The sequence below is a fragment of the Procambarus clarkii genome, chromosome 2, assembly GCF_040958095.1.
Source record: "Procambarus clarkii isolate CNS0578487 chromosome 2, FALCON_Pclarkii_2.0, whole genome shotgun sequence".
NCBI lineage: Eukaryota > Metazoa > Arthropoda > Malacostraca > Decapoda > Cambaridae > Procambarus > Procambarus clarkii.
In genome coordinates, this window is record NC_091151.1 from 15,667,448 (window position 1) to 15,684,953 (window position 17,506).

A 17,506-nucleotide genomic window follows, 5' to 3' on the forward strand; every position below is an offset into this window, starting at 1 on the left:
TGCTACTTGGAATGTTTTGTTCCCAGTAGCTGAATCTTAAACAACAACAACAATCCTTCGTCTCATCACAATCGACTTGATAATGGGCCAGGACGGACCGAAGCGTCGTTGACTCTTCAATTTCTAGTGTGCGGTTTGGTCAACATTTTTCAGCCACGTTATTGTGACTTTTCATCTGCATAGGCTGGGAGAATGGGGAACCACATGGAGGTGCAGATATAAGGAGAGCTAAACTCTTGGAAGTGGCAACAAGGAACCCTCTGATCTAACATTTCAAGAGACCGAACTGAATGAGAGGCAATGACGAGCCAGCTAGACTAGAACTGATATTCACTATGAATGAGTCATAGAAAAGGGAAGTCAAATTTGAAGCCCCCATGGGAGTGAGTGACCACAATGTATTGATATTTTGGGTATCTGGTGGAGGTAGGGATAACCTATCCAAGGATGGGATCAGGAAGGAAAAGGCGAAATTACCGAAGAGGAAAATATGACGAGATGAGGAACTTCCTAATAGGAATACCATGGGAAACAGAACTCAGAGAAAAGACTGAGGTAAAGTAGAAAAAAGGTAGCGAAGCAATTGAGTATAAGAACATAGAGAAACTACAGGAATAACAGAGCACCAGAGAGCAGGGAAGGATACCAGAGGGCCAGGAATGAGTTCCTCAGAGTGAGGAGAGAAGCAGAGGCAGTATGAAAATAACATCGCAAGTAAAGCGAAGACCCAAACGAACTGCTCCAAGAACAAGAGATGAAACTGAGAAAAGGGGAGAACAGAAACACAGAGAATGACAAGGAGGTGTGTGAAGACTTGAGGAGGTCTTCACAGTAGAACAAGGAGAAGCCCTTGTATTAAATGAGGAGGCAGCAAAGCAAGAAACCATGGAGGAATTTGAACTTTAAAAGGATTTTTAAAGTTCGAGAAGATTCATAGGTATGCCACCACACAAGTTTCAGAACTTAGAGTTATGAGCAATGAGGAAAGGTTATGGGAGCTAAACCTCACTTCCCTAGAGAACAGACGAGTAAGGGGAGACATGATAACCACCTACAAAGTTCTCAGGGGGATTGACAGTGTGGACAAACACAAATATACGAACATGGGTGGTATACGAACAATGGGACACAGATGAAAACTAAGTACCCAAATGAACCACAGGTTGTCAAGTGATTAACAATTATCGACTATCGGTTGTCAAGTTACCAATTTTAAAGTGTTGTATCTAGGGCCGCTGCTGTCGACTTTGCTCCTAGACTTTGAGTGGGGCCGGTGGTAGAGCTCTCCTCCCTGCTCCAGGATCTAATCACAGGTTATCAATGAATCAGCCACATGTTTGAGATAATGGAGATAGTGGGTGTCTTTTATTTCATTCACGTTCTATACAAAACTCATTCATCTCTTTATGCATGTACTGATGAGAAAGGAACTAACAGGGGAAAAGCGCCAAGCCTTTACGACTATATGACACTGTGAAGGGGTCAGGATAAGGATTTGGGATGGGACGGAGGGAAGGAATGGTGCCCAACCACTTGGACGGTCGGGGATTGAACACCGACCTGCATGAAGCGAGACTGTCGCTCTGCCGTCCAGCCAAAGTGGTGAGCCAAAAGACTAAGAGGTTACGAAGACGGCGGAGGTTGCAACGTAAGATTTGAGCTGAGGTTATCTCAGGACCACCATCTCTTGTCAGCCCGTTCTGTTGATAAGCCAGAGTGTACAAAGTTCTCACCTCGCCCGAGATGTACCAACCCAACCAACCCCCCTAACTCCCCCGCCCATGTATAAACAACGTGGGTATTTGTGGCCCGCTACTTCTCATAGTTCTATGTAATACATAACATTATTATGTAATACATTAGAGACCATAACGTCCACAGAGACGTACGTGTTGAGGGGACAGGTTGCCCTGGTGGCCTCCACCGGTACCGTTGCTGTTGTTGTTCAAGATTCACTACCTGGAACAAAAAGTTCCAAGTAACACGGACTATGGTGAGCCCGTAGTAGGATGTGTCGGGTACCGGGAGCTGCAGTCTTGCGACGCGTCGCTTCTTTTCCAAACCTGCCCATCCGAGGGTCCCGGTAGTACAGTCGGGTTCCTTCCTGACTCACACAATAGAGAATTCCGGGTTTGAATCCCAGGCGGGTCAGAAATGGTTAGGCGCATCTCCTATCACCTAATACCACTGTTCACCTAGCAGTAAGTAGGTACTCAGGAGTTAGTCAGCTTGTTGTGGGGGGGCATCCTGGGCGGGGTCAGTAATTCGACCTGGGAAGGGCAGGCACCTAGATATAAGCCTAACGTGTATGAATGCCCTCCGGCTTCCTGTCACCACACAATAAATTATTATTATTTAGCCGTGTCTTCCATAAGTTTCTGCCTGAGGTAAGGTAAGGTTAGGCTAGTCTATTCATTCCCAGGTAAACAATATGTGGATTTGTTCATTTGATACATCACGTTAGTGTGGTTATTATTGGAAGGGAGAGAGATAACGTCTGTTATCGGAACATGGCAGAGTTACCTTAAGGCATCACGCAGGCAGGTAAATAGGCTTGCACTGTGGCAACATCTCTTAACACATTTACTAAATGCAAAAAGTACAAAATAAACGATTACATCCTACTTGACCGGTGCGCCACCGGTGCTCTTCTGGCCCGGCGGCAGAACTTACAGTAGGACATAGTTTTAATAATAATAATTCATTGTGTCGGGGGACAGGCAGCCAGTATATACATATATACAGATGTAAGGCTAATATCAAGGGCAACCCCCCCCCCCACCCCACCCGCCAGGGTAGAACTACTGACCCTCCCTAGGATGCAACCCCACTATCTACCTATTTACTGTTTGATGAACTTGCGCATTAGGTAATAGGAAACACGCCCAACCATTTCTGTCCCGCCCGGGTTTCAAACCTGGAATTCCCGATTGTGAGTCAAGAACGAACTCGACTGTGCCTCTGTAACACTTTCCAACACTGCCCAAGAGATGGGTATCGGTTGCATAATAACCAAACTAATGGTATATTTTTTAAGTTGCTGCTTTGAACATGTATTTAAGACCGGCTAGAAATGTGATGACGTAAAATTAAGACAGTTACTCACAAGACAGTTACTCATGACGCTGTTACTCATAAGACAGTTACTCACAAGACAGTTACTCATGTGGCAGTTACTCACAAGACAGTTACTCACAAGACAGTTACTCTCAAGACAGTCACTCACAAGACAGTTACTCACAAAATAGTTACTCATGAGGCAGTTACTCATAAGACAGTTACTCACAAGACGTTTACTCACAAAACAGTTACTCATGAGGCAGTAACTCATACGACAGTTATTCATAAGACAGTTAATCACAAGACAGTTACTCACAAGATAATTACTCATAAGAATTACTCACAAAACAGTTACTCACAAGACAGTTATTAACAAGACAGTAATTAACAAGACAGTCACTCACAAGACAGTTACTCAAAAGACAGTTACTCACAAGACAATTACTCACAAGACAGTTACTCACAAGACAGTTACTCACAAGACAGTGACTTACATGACAGTTACTCACAAGACAGTTACTCACAAGACAGTTACTCACAAGACAGTTACTCACAAGACGTTTACTCAAAAAACAGTTACTCATGAGGCAGTAACTCATAAGACAGTTATTCATAAGACAGTTACTCAAAAGACAGTTACTCACAAGACAATTACTCACAAGACAGTTACTCACAAGACAGTTACTCACAAGACAGTGACTTACAAGACAGTTACTCACAAGACAGTTACTCACAAGACAGTTACTCACAAGAAAGTTACTCACAAGACAGTTACTCACAAGACAGTTACTCATAAGACAGTCACTCACAAGACAGTTACTCACAAGACAGTCACTCACAAGACAGTTACTCACAAGACAGTTATTCACAAGTTAGTTACTCACAAGACAGTTACTCACAAGATAATTACTCATAAGACAGTTATTCACTAGACAGTTACTCACAAGTTAGTTACAAGACAGTTACTCACAAGACAGTCTCTCAAAAGACAGTTACTCACAAGACAGTTACTCACAAGACAGTTACTCACAAGACAGTGACTTACAAGACAGTTACTCACAAGACAGTTACTCACAAGACAGTTACTCACAAGACAGTTACTCACAAGAAAGTTACTCACAAGACAGTTACTCACAAGACAGTTACTCATAAGACAGTCACTCACAAGACAGTTACTCACAAGACAGTCACTCACAAGACAGTTACTCACAAGACAGTTATTCACAAGTTAGTTACTCACAAGACAGTTACTCACAAGATAATTACTCATAAGACAGTTATTCACTAGACAGTTACTCACAAGTTAGTTACAAGACAGTTACTCACAAGACAGTCTCTCAAAAGACAGTTACTCACAATACAGTTACTCACAAGACAATCACTCACAAGACAGTTACTCACAAGACAATTACTCACAAGACAGTTACTCACTAGACAGTCACTCACAAGACAGTTACTCACAAGACAGTTATTCACAAGTTAGTTACTCACAAGACAGTTACTCACAAGACAGTTAATCACAAGACAGTTACTCACTAGACAGTTACTCACAAGATAGTTACTCACAAGATAGTCACTCACAAGACAGTTACTCACAAGACAGTCACTCACAAGACAGTTACTCACAAGACAGTTACTCACAAGACAGTTACTCACAAGACAGTCACTCACAAGACAGTTACTTACAAGTCTATCACTCACAAAACAGTTACTCACAAGACAGTTACTCACAAGACAATTACTCACACGACAGTTACTCACAAGACAATTACTCACAAGACAGTTACTCGCACGAGCCTTAGTGAGCCTTTTCACCATTAATCATATTTAATCAGTTCTGTACAAATGTTAGCATCAGATAAGAGTAATTCTAATCCATAACTCTACCCTGTGACCAAACATCTGGGCTCTCTAACCCACTAGCTTAGTATATACCTGGCTCAGGGTGAGTCTTGAGTCACATGTACCATGCTAAACGCAGGGTCTTAGTATATACCTGGCTCAGGGTGAGTCTTGAGTCACATGTACCATGCTAAACGCAGGGTCTTAGTATATACCTGGCTCAGGGTGAGTCTTGAGTCACAAGTACCATGCTAAGCGCAGGGTCTTAGTATATACCTGGCTCAGGGTGAGTCTTGAGTCACATGTACCATGCTAAATGCTGGGTCTTAGTATATACCTAGCTCAGGGTGAGTCTTGAGTCACATGTACCATGCTAAAGGCAGAGTCTTAGTATATACCTGGCTAAGGGTGAGTCTTGAGTCACATGTACCATGCTAAACGCAGGGTCTTAGTATATACCTGGCTCAGGGTGAGTCTTGAGTCACATGTACCATGCTAAAGGCAGGGTCTTAGTATATGCCTGGCTCAGGGTGAGTCTTGAGTCACATGTACCATGCTCAGGGCTTAGCCTTAAGTAGGGGATCTCTACTAAGGTTCATCAATCATATACCAGTCATCTACCGAAACTTGTTTATGTTGCCACGATCATGGCAGTTTAGCCTGAATATTTTTAACAGTTTACGAGCTGGGAACTCTGTAACCCATGGATGTTACTACGGACGACCTCGTAAAGCTTCGGAGCACGTAACATGCTTCATCAATGCCCAGTGAGCCGTCATGACTTAGGAAAGATGTACAGGTTTGGTAAGTCAGCTCATCAGTACTCGACGAACCCCACGACCTGATCAGCTAAAGTTAACACTGAATGGCGTCTCGGAGTACTATCGGCTGCCTCATTGTAGTGCTGGTGATGCCGGCAGTGGCAGGCGCAGTCTGCCCGCCACCCAGCAGTCCCGGGCAGGGCGAGACGTTTGGCCACATTCATTTACACCTGATGCTGCTGTTCACCTAGCAGCAAATACGTCCCTGGGAGTTAGGCAACTGTTCAGAGTTTCGTAAGGGGGAGGTCAGTGGTATTCCGGAGGTCAGTGGGAGATCATACTAAAGAGACAATAACAAGTCATCACGGACATACCTCTAGACGATTCTCTTCTCTTTACAGATACAGTTAGAGCAAGACAGTGGCAGCCAGTACCCTCGTGGTGCTGTGGAGGAGGAGGAGCAGCGGCCAGTACCCTGGTGGTGCTGTGGAGGAGGAGGAGCAGCGGCCAGTACCCTGGTGGTGCTGTGGAGGAGGAGGAGCAGCGGCCAGTACCCTGGTGGTGCTGTGGAGGAGGAGGAGCAGCGGCCAGTACCCTGGTGGTGCTGTGGAGGAGGAGAGAGGAGCAGCAGTCAGCACATTCCTCCACGCTCTCCTCTACTATACTGACTATGACGCGCCTGTATCTCAGGTTCACAGTTGCCACACAGTGCTTTTGTAACAACGCCATTCATATTCATTAACATTTTAGTCAAATAAAGCTGCCAATAATAGTAAACAAAAATGTACGTCTTACATTCACCTCATTCCGGTATTTATTTAATAATTTCAAGTAAATTTAGAATTTACATGTAATTATATACATGTTTGAAGAGGTTGAGGCCAGAGCTCACATCACGGTGACTCTGAGGTTATGTTAGGAGTGACCTTCACTACTGACTCCAGTTCCTTCCTTGCTGTTGCTGCTGTTGTTGTTGTTGGCCTGGTCGCAGGGCCTGGTAGGCCTGGTTGGCCTGGTCGCCAGGGCCTGGTAGGCCTGGTTGGCCTGGTCGCCAGGGCCTGGTAGGCCTGGTTGGCCTGGTCGCCAGGGCCTGGTAGGCCTGGTTGGCCTGGTCGCCAGGGCCTGGTAGGCCTGGTTGGCCTGGTCGCCAGGGCCTGGTAGGCCTGGTTGGCCTGGTCGCCAGGGCCTGGTAGGCCTGGTTGGCCTGGTCGCCAGGGCCTGGTAGGCCTGGTTGGCCTGGTCGCCAGCGCTGATGGTACCAACACAAATTCTCATCTCTACAAGACTATAAACGTTTGCCGTTTAGTAGTTTTTATATTATTATTTAAATCTGCGTATTTATAAGAATTTATAAAAGTATCTGCATGTATTTTAAGTATAACATTACATGTGATTAGGGAGAAATGTCAATGTTAAATCATATGTCAATTGTTTCTGAGTGTAACTATGTGAGCACGTGGTACTGTAGGAGGAAGACCTGACTGAGCGATCACATGGCTCCGTGTAGTTTATTGTGCACCCCATACTCATCCTGTGAGTGGTAGTTGATTGTGCACCCCATACTCATCCTGTGAGCGGTAGTTTATTGTGCACCCCATACTCTTCCTGTGAGCGGTAGTTTATTGTGCACCCCATACTCATCCTGTGAGAGGTACTTTATTGTGCACCCCATACTCATCCTGTGAGCGGTAGTTTATTGTGCACCCCATACTCATCCTGTGAGAGGTACTTTATTGTGCACCCCATACTCATCCTGTCAGCGGTAGTTCATTGTTACCCCGAAATTCATCCGGTGAGTGGTGGTTTATTGTGCACCCCATACTCACCCTTTGAGCGATAGTTTATTGTGCACCCCATACTCATCCTGTGAGCGGTAGTTTATTGTGCTCCCAATACTCATCCTGTGAGCGGTAGTTTATTGTGCACCCCATACTCATCCTTTGAGCGATAGTTTATTGTGCACCCCATACTCATCCTATGAGCGGTAGTTTATTGTGCTCCCAATACTCATCCTGTGACCGGTAGTTTATTGTGCACCCCATACTTATCCTGTGAACGGTATTTTATTGTGCACCCCATACTCATCCTTTGAGCGGTAGTTTATTGTGCACCCCATACTTATCCTGTGAACGGTATTTTATTGTGCACCCCATACTCATCCTGTGAGCGGTAGTTTATTGTACACCCCATACTCATCCTGTGAGCGGTAGTTTATTGTGCACCCCATACTCATCCTGGGAACGGTATTTTATTGTGTACCCCATACTCATCCTGTGAACGTTAGTTTATTGTGCGCCCTATACTCATCCTTTGAGCGGTAGTTTATTGTGCACCCCATACTTATCCTGTGAACGGTATTTTATTGTGCACCCCATACTCATCCTGTGAGCGGTAGTTTATTGTACACCCCATACTCATCCTGTGAGCGGTAGTTTATTGTGCACCCCATACGTATCCTGTGAGCGGTAGTATATTGTGCACCCCATACGTATCCTGTGAACGGTATTTTATTGTGCACCCCATACTTATCCTGTGAGCGGTAGTTTATTGTGCACCCCATACTCATCCTGTGAACGGTAGTTTATTGTGCACCCCATACTCATCCTGTGAACGTTAGTTTATTGTGCGCCCTATACTCATCCTGTGAGCGGTAGTTTATTGTGCACCCAATACTCATCCTGTGAGCGGTAGTTTATTGTACACCCCCATACTCATCCTGTGAACGTTAGTTTATTGTGCGCCCTATACTCATCCTGTGAGCGGTAGTTTATTGTGCACCCAATACTCATCCTGTGAGTGGTAGTTTATTGTACACCCCATACTCATCCTGTGAGTGGTAGTTTATTGTGCACCCCCATACTCTTCCTGTGAGCGGTAGTTTATTGTACACCCCATACTCATCCTGTGAGTGGTAGTTTATTGTGCACCCCCATACTCTTCCTGTGAGCGGTAGTTTATTGTGCACCCCATACTCTTCCTGTGAGCGGTAGTTTATTGTACACCCCATACTCATCCTGTGAGTGGTAGTTTATTGTGCACCCCATACTCATCCTGTGAACGGTAGTTTATTGTGCACCCCATACTCATCCAGTGAGCGGTAGTTTATTGTACACCCCATACTCATCCTGTGAACGTTAGTTTATTGTGAGCCCTATACGCATCCTGTGAGCGGTAGTTTATTGTGCACCCCATACTCATCCTGTGAGTGGTAGTTGATTGTGCACCCCATACTTATTCTGTGAGCGGTAGTTTAGTGTGCACCACATACTCATCCTGTGAGTGGTAGTTGATTAAGCACCCCATACTCATCCTGTGAGTGGTAGTCGATTGTGCACCCCATACTTATCCTGTGAGCGGTAGTTTATTGTGCACCCCTGTTATAAATAATAGTGTTGGTGGTTGCTATGGGGGACTTGGTATTATTACGGGGTAAGGGTAGTTAGAAGACAAGAGTATCAAATATGGGAGAGCTAAAAGGCCCGGCCCCCAAAATAAACTATCCACAGTAATAATACCTTGCTACTAGACCATATATGTCAGTCTAAGGGTTGATCAATGCACTCCCACACAGGAAGAAGGGATACTCCTATAATTCATGTACTTATTTATTAACCCCTTAGCAACCCCCCATGTACACTCACACCAATAACAATAATAATAATAACTTTACCACACTACCTTACGTTAAAAAGCCTTGGTCCACTTAGGCAGGATACAAGGTTTACACTGAGAACAAGCTAGGGTAAAGTACTACTGGATAAGCACTGAAGCTGGATGCAGCTTAGGGTAGAGACACCACGTGGTACCCTAATACAAAACACAACACGTAGGGGTACCCAAACACTGGCAAATACTACCCCCAGGTCTCACCAATCGTTACTACCAGAGTAGGCACACTTTAAACACCATACAGTACTTAACTTAATGGTACAGGAACTTAAGGTAAGGGAAATAAGTAAGAGGAGAAGGGAGGAGAGTAGGGGTGCAGCCACAGAATAGGTCTCGTCCCCACGAACGCCAGCCAGAGAAGAACGCTCCTAGCGACCAGCTGGGCCTCCCGCATGTCGTGGTGCCGGAAGGAGCCTAATTGATCGTGCAGCTAAGCACATTAAAGATCTTCCCCTATGCAACGTATTGTTACTTTACAAATGATTAGAAAGTATTAGTAAGCAAAGTTGGTGCCTATGTTATTATTTAATAATCAACCCCCAGCTCAGTCTTTAAATGCTCTTTGAGAAACAATAATAGTCTTACATCTGGCAGGGAAGATACAAACAATTGCCGCTCATGATGCACTCAACTGTACTACCAGAAAGTTTAATAGCTCAATTTTGACCTCTGGTTTCCACTGGAGAACCCAGGGTCGTAACACTCCTCCCGCCTTCAGAGAAAAAAAAATGTGACTACTAGAATAGTAGTCATATTTTTTTTGTAAGAGTATACAGAGAATAAAAAGAAAAAACATGATAAAAACAAAAAATCAATCAAAAACAACAATTTCTCTGCAAGAAAAATACAAAGGAGTTCTCTGAAAGAAAAAAAAAAAACATACACAAAAAAAAAACAAAAAAACAGGGAAGTAAATAATTTGGACACGGAATATTTAATGTCACAGGAGAACCTAAAAAAAAAATTAACTAAAGCATGACAGTTGGTAAATGGCTTTCTGTGGCTCAGATGAATGTTATTCAGGCAACCGGGACAGAGCGTCGGCTATCACGTTGAGTCTGCCCGGTAGGTGGGTAATGGAAAGATTGAAGTCCTGTAGGTACAACGCCCACCTGAGGATGCGTTTATTCTTACCCTTCATCTGAGTCAGGAAGACTAGTGGGTTATGGTCCGTGTACACTTCCACTATATTACCTGTGAGGTAAACTTCGAACTTTTTACATGTTAACACTAGCGCCAACGCCTCTTTTTCTACCACTGAATAATTGCGTTGCGCCTTGTCAAATTTCACAGAGTAATAATATACTGGGTGTTCCACCTGATCATCCCCAGTTTGCAACAACACTGCACCAGCACCCGAGTCAGACGCGTCAATATGAATTTTAAACGGTCGGTCGAACCTTGGACTAGCAAGCACTGGGGCGGAAGCCAAGATCAATTTCAAATTTTTAAATGCCTCTGCACAGTCTGATGACCACTCAAATTTAACGGCTTTCTGCAACAAGTCTTTGAGAGGAGTGGCAACACTGGAAAAGTTCTGACAAAAACGTCGATAGTACGCACACATACCGATAAATCTTTGAACGTCCTTTTTAGACTTTAGTACTGGATACTCCAGAATGGCACTGATTTTATCTTGCCGAGGTAACACTTTTCCTTGGCCTACTTCATAACCGAGGTACGTCACTGTGCCTTGGCCAAAATGACACTTTTTAGCATTTAAGGTAAGATTTGCCTTTTTCAAGATTGCGAACAACTGGCGTAACCTAGCTATGTGGTCAGCCCAATTACTGTCAAAGAGCACGATATCATCTAAATACGCCCGACAATTTGGCACCTTAGCGAGCAGAGAGTTCATGAGTCTCTGGAACGTGGCAGGAGCATTACGCAAGCCGAACGGTAACACTTGATACTCAAAAACACCCTCGGGTGTCACGAACGCAGTTAGTTGTTTAGCACATTCAGTGAGTGGGATTTGATAATACCCCCTCGAGAGGTCGAATTTCGAGACGTACTTGGCATTTCCCAGCTCGTCGATGCAGTCCTCGAGGAGGGGCAGCGGATAGGCATCCACAATGGTCACCTTGTTGAGCTGCCGATAGTCGGTGCATAATCACCAGGAGCCGTCTGGTTTGGGGACCAAAAGGCAGGGCAAGCACCAAGAGCCCTGGCTCGGCCGGATGAGGCCGTGCTGGAGCAAGAAGTCGACCTCCTGCCGTACGATGGCCTTCTTTTCTGGACTCATTCGATAGGGTTGAAGGCAAATGGGAGTGTAGTCCCATGTAGTTTTATTTTTATTTTAATTTTTATTTTAATTTTTACTTTATTTTTTGTTTGTCATCTTTGCCTGTTTTATACTCTTAATTATTTGTTCTTAGTTAATCCCCTTGTCACTAAACCTAGGGCTTTTTATTACCCTGTTAATTAACCATTACTAAGCTAATTATCTTCAAGATCATTTTTTTTTTATGATTATTATTTTTTATTTTACATTTATATTGTCAGTCTCTACTGATTTTTTGTGTTTTATTTTATGTAACTTCTGTGTCCTCCCTGGCTATCTATTGGATCTTTATTTTACTTCTAAATTGTTACTATTTTATTGTATCTGCTCTTATTCTTGTGTTTTGCTTTATCGTGTATCTTGTATCGTGATCCCTCTGCATCTCTATGCACACTGATATTGATCCTGATCAAAATCTTCTGTCTCATATCTATACCAACCAGCACATTGATCATCATTATTGTAAGTATTTCACAGCACACCAGGCTAAAAACAAACTCCAAAATAGCACCTATCTATCAGTTTACAACCAAAATGTTAGATCACTTGGTAAACATTTTGACGATTTAAATGCACTACTCACAGCACTAGGTACTAACCTATCGTTCATTATTTTAACAGAAACTTGGCTAAATAAAGACTATACCCAACTCTACAACTTAGCTGGTTATAAAGCCATTCATAACTGTAGGCCTAATAAAAAAGGTGGTGGCACAGCTATATATTACCGAGATACATTTATCTGCAACAGTGTTATTAGTGACAGAGATGACTACTGTGAATATACTTTTGCTCAGTTTACAATTAAATCCCTTAAATCCTCTTTGACTATTGGAGCCATCTATAGATTTCCTAATACTAACATAGCTTCTTTCTCAGACAACCTAAGGTATCTTATTATAAACAACAATCTCAACAAAAACCACATCATTCTGGGAGGAGACTTTAATATTGACCTGGGTCAACAAAACTGCTCTCAAGTTGACTATTTCCTTAACAGCATGAACTCCTGTATGCTAATCCCCACTATCACCAAACCTACCCGAGTCACTCAAACATCAGCCACTACCTTGGACCACATATGGACAAACATAACAGCTCCCCTTGTATCTGGTATAATCTACGACAGAACAACTGACCACTATCCTACCTTTCTCATAGCGAACATGGACATAACACCACCAAAAAGCAAGAAACTTTCATTTAGGCTACACAGTGAATCAGCTTTAGACAATCTTACAGAGGCACTTCACAATATTAACTGGGATTCTGAATTCAATAATACCCATGATATAAATTCATTAGCTAACCTCTTCCTCTAGAAAACTCTAAGCCTCTACAACCTTCATTGTCCCCTTCTTACAAAGCAAGTAACTGACAAAAGATTAAACAATCCATGGCTCACAAGTGGCATTCTCAACTCAATCAACAAGAAACATGAATATGAAAAGAAAGTTAGGATTGGCCTAGTTTCAAAGGAAGTAGCTAAAAGGTACTCATCAATGCTTACCAGTATCATAAGAAAGGCAAAACTTGCATATTATGTGAATAGATTCAATGAAGCAAAAGGCAACATGAAAAACACTTGGAAAACTATCTCTAGTATCCTAGGAACTAAACAACACTCACATAACCAAATAAAACTCTACAAGGATGGGGATATACCATCAACTGATTTAGAAATGGCAAATGAATTTAATAGTTTCTTTTCATCGGTTGGTGCTAATCTTGCCAGTAAAATCCCACAGACTCAGACACATATTAACACATATCTCTCAGGCAGCTATCCAAACTCTCTTCTCCTTTCACCAATCAGCCCGGCAGATGTTGTGTCCATCATACACTCTCTAAAAACCAAGGCAGGGAACACCAGTGAAATTCCGTCCATTGTGTACAAGAGAGCCTCCCATGCCCTTGCCCCACCCATAGCACTACTGTTCAACAAATCTATAGAGTGTCACACCTTCCCTGATATCCTCAAAAAAGCAAGAGTAACGCCAGTCCATAAAGGAGGCAATCCGGCGGACATAAACAATTATAGACCAATATCAAATCTACCCATTCTATCAAAAATATTTGAAAAAATTATTTACAAACAGATCTATTCCTACCTCGTAAAATTCGACATACTCAGCCCCTGCCAGTTTGGCTTCCGGTCCCAAAAGAGTACCAATGATGCAATCATTAGTCTCCTTGACATTATCTACTCAGCCCTTGACAAAAATGAGTTTCCGATTGGACTCTTCATTGACCTAAGAAAAGCCTTTGATACTGTTAATCACAACTACCTCTTACTTAAACTCCAGCATTATGGAATCCGAGGCCTTGCCCTTGACTACATCCGATCCTATCTTAGTGACAGACACCAATATGTAACCATCAATGATACAACTTCTTCCACTCTACCAATTACCGTTGGAGTGCCACAGGGCAGCATCTTAGGACCTCTTCTATTTCTTATATATATAAACGATCTGCCTAATGTCTCTAATATTCTCAAACCTATATTGTTTGCTGACGATACTACCCTTATCTACTCAAACCTCAACCCACATACACTAAATAATGTTGTGAAAAATGAATTAAAAAAAGTCCACTTATGGATGTCAACGAACAAACTAACATTAAACATCGAAAAGACTTACTACATCTTATTTGGAAGCAAATCATCAAATGCAATTCAGCTACAGATAGACAACATTAACATCAGTAATAAAAATGATGGCAAGTTTCTTGGCCTATTCCTAGACAAGAGACTCAACTTCAGCACCCACATTCAACACATAACTAAGAAAGTCTCTAAGACAGTTGGTATACTCTCCAAAATCAGATATTATGTTCCTAACTCTGCTCTCCTCTCACTATATTATGCACTAATCTACCCCTATCTTAATTATGGTATCTGTGCATGGGGGTCTACCACTGCAAACCACCTTAAGCCCATCATCACACAGCAAAAATCTGCTATCAGAATAATAACTAACTCTGCTTTCAGACAACACTCAGCTCCCTTGTTTAAATCTCTAAACTTGCTAAATATTAACTCCCTCCACACATTCTCTTGTGTCAACTACATTTACAAAACCCTGTTCTTAAATGCAAACCATGCTCTGAAACTCTCCCTGGACAGATGTAATAGGACCCATTATCACCACACCAGAAATAAATATATCTTTGATATCCCCAGGGTCAAACTTAATCTGTGTAAACACTCTATGCAAATTAAGGGACCTAGTCTATGGAACTCACTCCCTAGTGAATTGAAAAACTGTAAAACTTTTGCCTTATTTAAAAGCAAAACCAAAAAGTACCTAACTTCATCTATTTAGTTTCCTACACTGAGCTTTAAATTTGCTCTGTACCTAGTTGGTACCCAATCTCCTAATTTTTATGTAATATCAAACAACCTTATCATTGTGTTCATTGCTGTCTTCTTTTATGTGCTAGCCATATGCTGTATTGTGACTACCAATTTTTGTCAACTACCATTCAAGCTGTCATTGCAATCAATCTTATATTGTTTCTGCTGTATTGTGCCTACCAATTTGTTGTCAACTACCATTTTAAGCTGTCATTGCAATCAATCATAGCTACCTATGTGCTTTAATATACTGTACCTATAATTTTCTCTCATCTTTTTTTTTTCCATTCCATGTAATCTGTTATCATTTTTTGTCTATAAATTTTGCAAGTATTTACCTCCTTAAAATTTTCTTAGATTAAGGACCTGCCCGAAACGCTGCGCGTGCTAGTGGCTTTACAAGACTGTAATTACCATAATTCTATCCTCACATTCCTTATGTACATTCTTGTATATGCATAAATAAAATAAAATAAAAAAAATAGTCCGTCAACTCGACATCATGGCAAATGGCATCAGTCTGGGTCGGGACTTCCCCGAACAGACTGGAAAATTCATCAACCAACGACTGCACCTCTTCACATTGGGCCATCTGCAAATGGGACAGTCTCTCCTCCACAGCATTCACAGAACTAGAATTATTGAAAATGAGATTAGTTGGGTCCCCAGAACAATCATCCCCTCTCTCACTGGAAATGGAAACATTGGTTAGTGCAATGGGCCTGGGGCCCTGGAACTTCTTCAGCCGATTTACATGTACGAGCATTACCTGGTTACGTTTGTCAGAGTGCCTCACTTTGTACGTGAGGTCCCCAGTCTTTTCTGTCACAATGTAGGGGCCTTCGTACTTGTGGGACATAGTGTTCCCTAGTCGAGGCTTTAATACCAGGACAGGGTCGCCAGGCTGAAATACCCGTAACTTAGATTTAGCATCGTTACATTCTTTCATCTTTTCTAGGGCCTTGCCAAGATACTTTAATGCAGCCGCCTTGCAGTCCTTGAGTCTCTGGTGGTGTTGCGCAAAGAAAGCCGAACCTTCGGTTAACGTTACGTTCCCTAACAGATTCTCCTGTAACATTTGCAAGGGTCCACGAACTTTATGGCCAAAGACTAACTCAAAAGGAGAACAACCCAGTGAACTTTGTAATCCCTCTCTAGCCGCAAACAAAACATATGGCCAATTCTCATCCCAGAAGGTGTGGGAACTCTTGCACGATGTCTTCAACATCTGCTTCAGAGTTAGATGGAAACGTTCAATTACCCCCTGACTCTGTGGATGGTATGGGCTGGAAACCTTATGAGTTATTCCATGGTCCTTACAAAATTGCTCAAAAATATCAGACTTAAAGTTAGTACCATTGTCAGTTTGCATGACCCGAGGCAGTCCAAAAGTGGAAAAAATTGCAACATACGAGCAACAACAGTTTTTGCTCGGATGTTCCTTACAGCAAAAGCCTCTGGGTAACGAGTAGTGATACACATCATCGTGATTAGGTAAATATTACCAGACTTAGTTCTAGGTAATGGTCCAACACAGTCTATTACCACATGAGAAAATGGTTCCTCTGGCACGACAATAGGCCTTAGAGGAGCTTTAGGTGGAGTCTGGTTTGGTTTCCCAACCAGTTGACAAACAATACACGCATTACAAAATTTTGCCACATCGCTTTTCAGCTTGGGCCAGAAAAAATACTTTAAAATTTTGTGATACGTAATATTTATACCTTGATGTCCCCCCATAGGATCATCATGAGCAGCTGCCAAAACTCTTTCTCTATAGCAGGTCGGCAACATAACCTGGTGGACTACCTCCCACTCATTTGACAAGGGAGCACTCTGTGGTCTCCATTTTCTCATCAAAATCCGATCATTGTAGTAGTACCCAGTTGCTGCGTCTACAATTTCCTCCATAGAGACAGCTGTCTCATGACAATCTGCAAGAGTGGGGTCAGCTTTCTGTAACTCACTCAAGGAGGCATCTAGGCCTTGGTCAGATGCCATTGGCCAAGGCTCAACAATGTTCTCCTCCACCTCCCCACTACTCTCGGTAGATGGCGGTGGCAGGCTCTCCACAATGTCCTCGGCCACGTCATCGAGTCGGGCCATGAATGTGTCCGCGAGGTCCACTTGGTTTTCACCACTCGGAAAGTTCTTCGTGTCCTCGGGATTTACCACCTTGGCAAGCACAGGGCTGCCCTTACATTTAAGTCCCATAGACCTGGTCACTGCGCACGCAGGGTACACAACATTATCCTCTGCTGCGGGTGGATCCAGGCAAACCTTAGGGGTAGGCAACATAATAGGCAGTATGGAGTCCCCTACCTTATCCCCTGCTAAATCATTACCAACTATTACATCAACATTAGGGAAAGGTAGGTATGAAGTGACTCCGACTGTACAAACACCCTTGTGGAAATCAGATTCCAGGGTAACCTTATGGAGGGGTACTGCTCGAGTATCACTAGTGACACCCTCAACCAGTACCACCTCTCCAGTGTCGAGAGTGTTGGCACCTTGCAATGCACTCTC

At 42.9% G+C, this 17,506-nt stretch overlaps 1 long non-coding RNA gene across 1 annotated transcript; it reads right to left on the reverse strand.

Moving 5' to 3' along the window:
• Window positions 1-938: 938 nt before the first annotated feature.
• LOC138366944 (uncharacterized) lies at window positions 939-6,341 on the reverse strand. The gene is made up of 3 exons (XR_011229263.1): window positions 6,038-6,341; window positions 1,561-1,700; window positions 939-1,303 (listed from the first exon to the last, which is right to left on the reverse strand). It is a non-coding gene; the product is annotated as an uncharacterized lncRNA (long non-coding RNA).
• Between the last annotated feature and the right edge of the window lie 11,165 nt (window positions 6,342-17,506).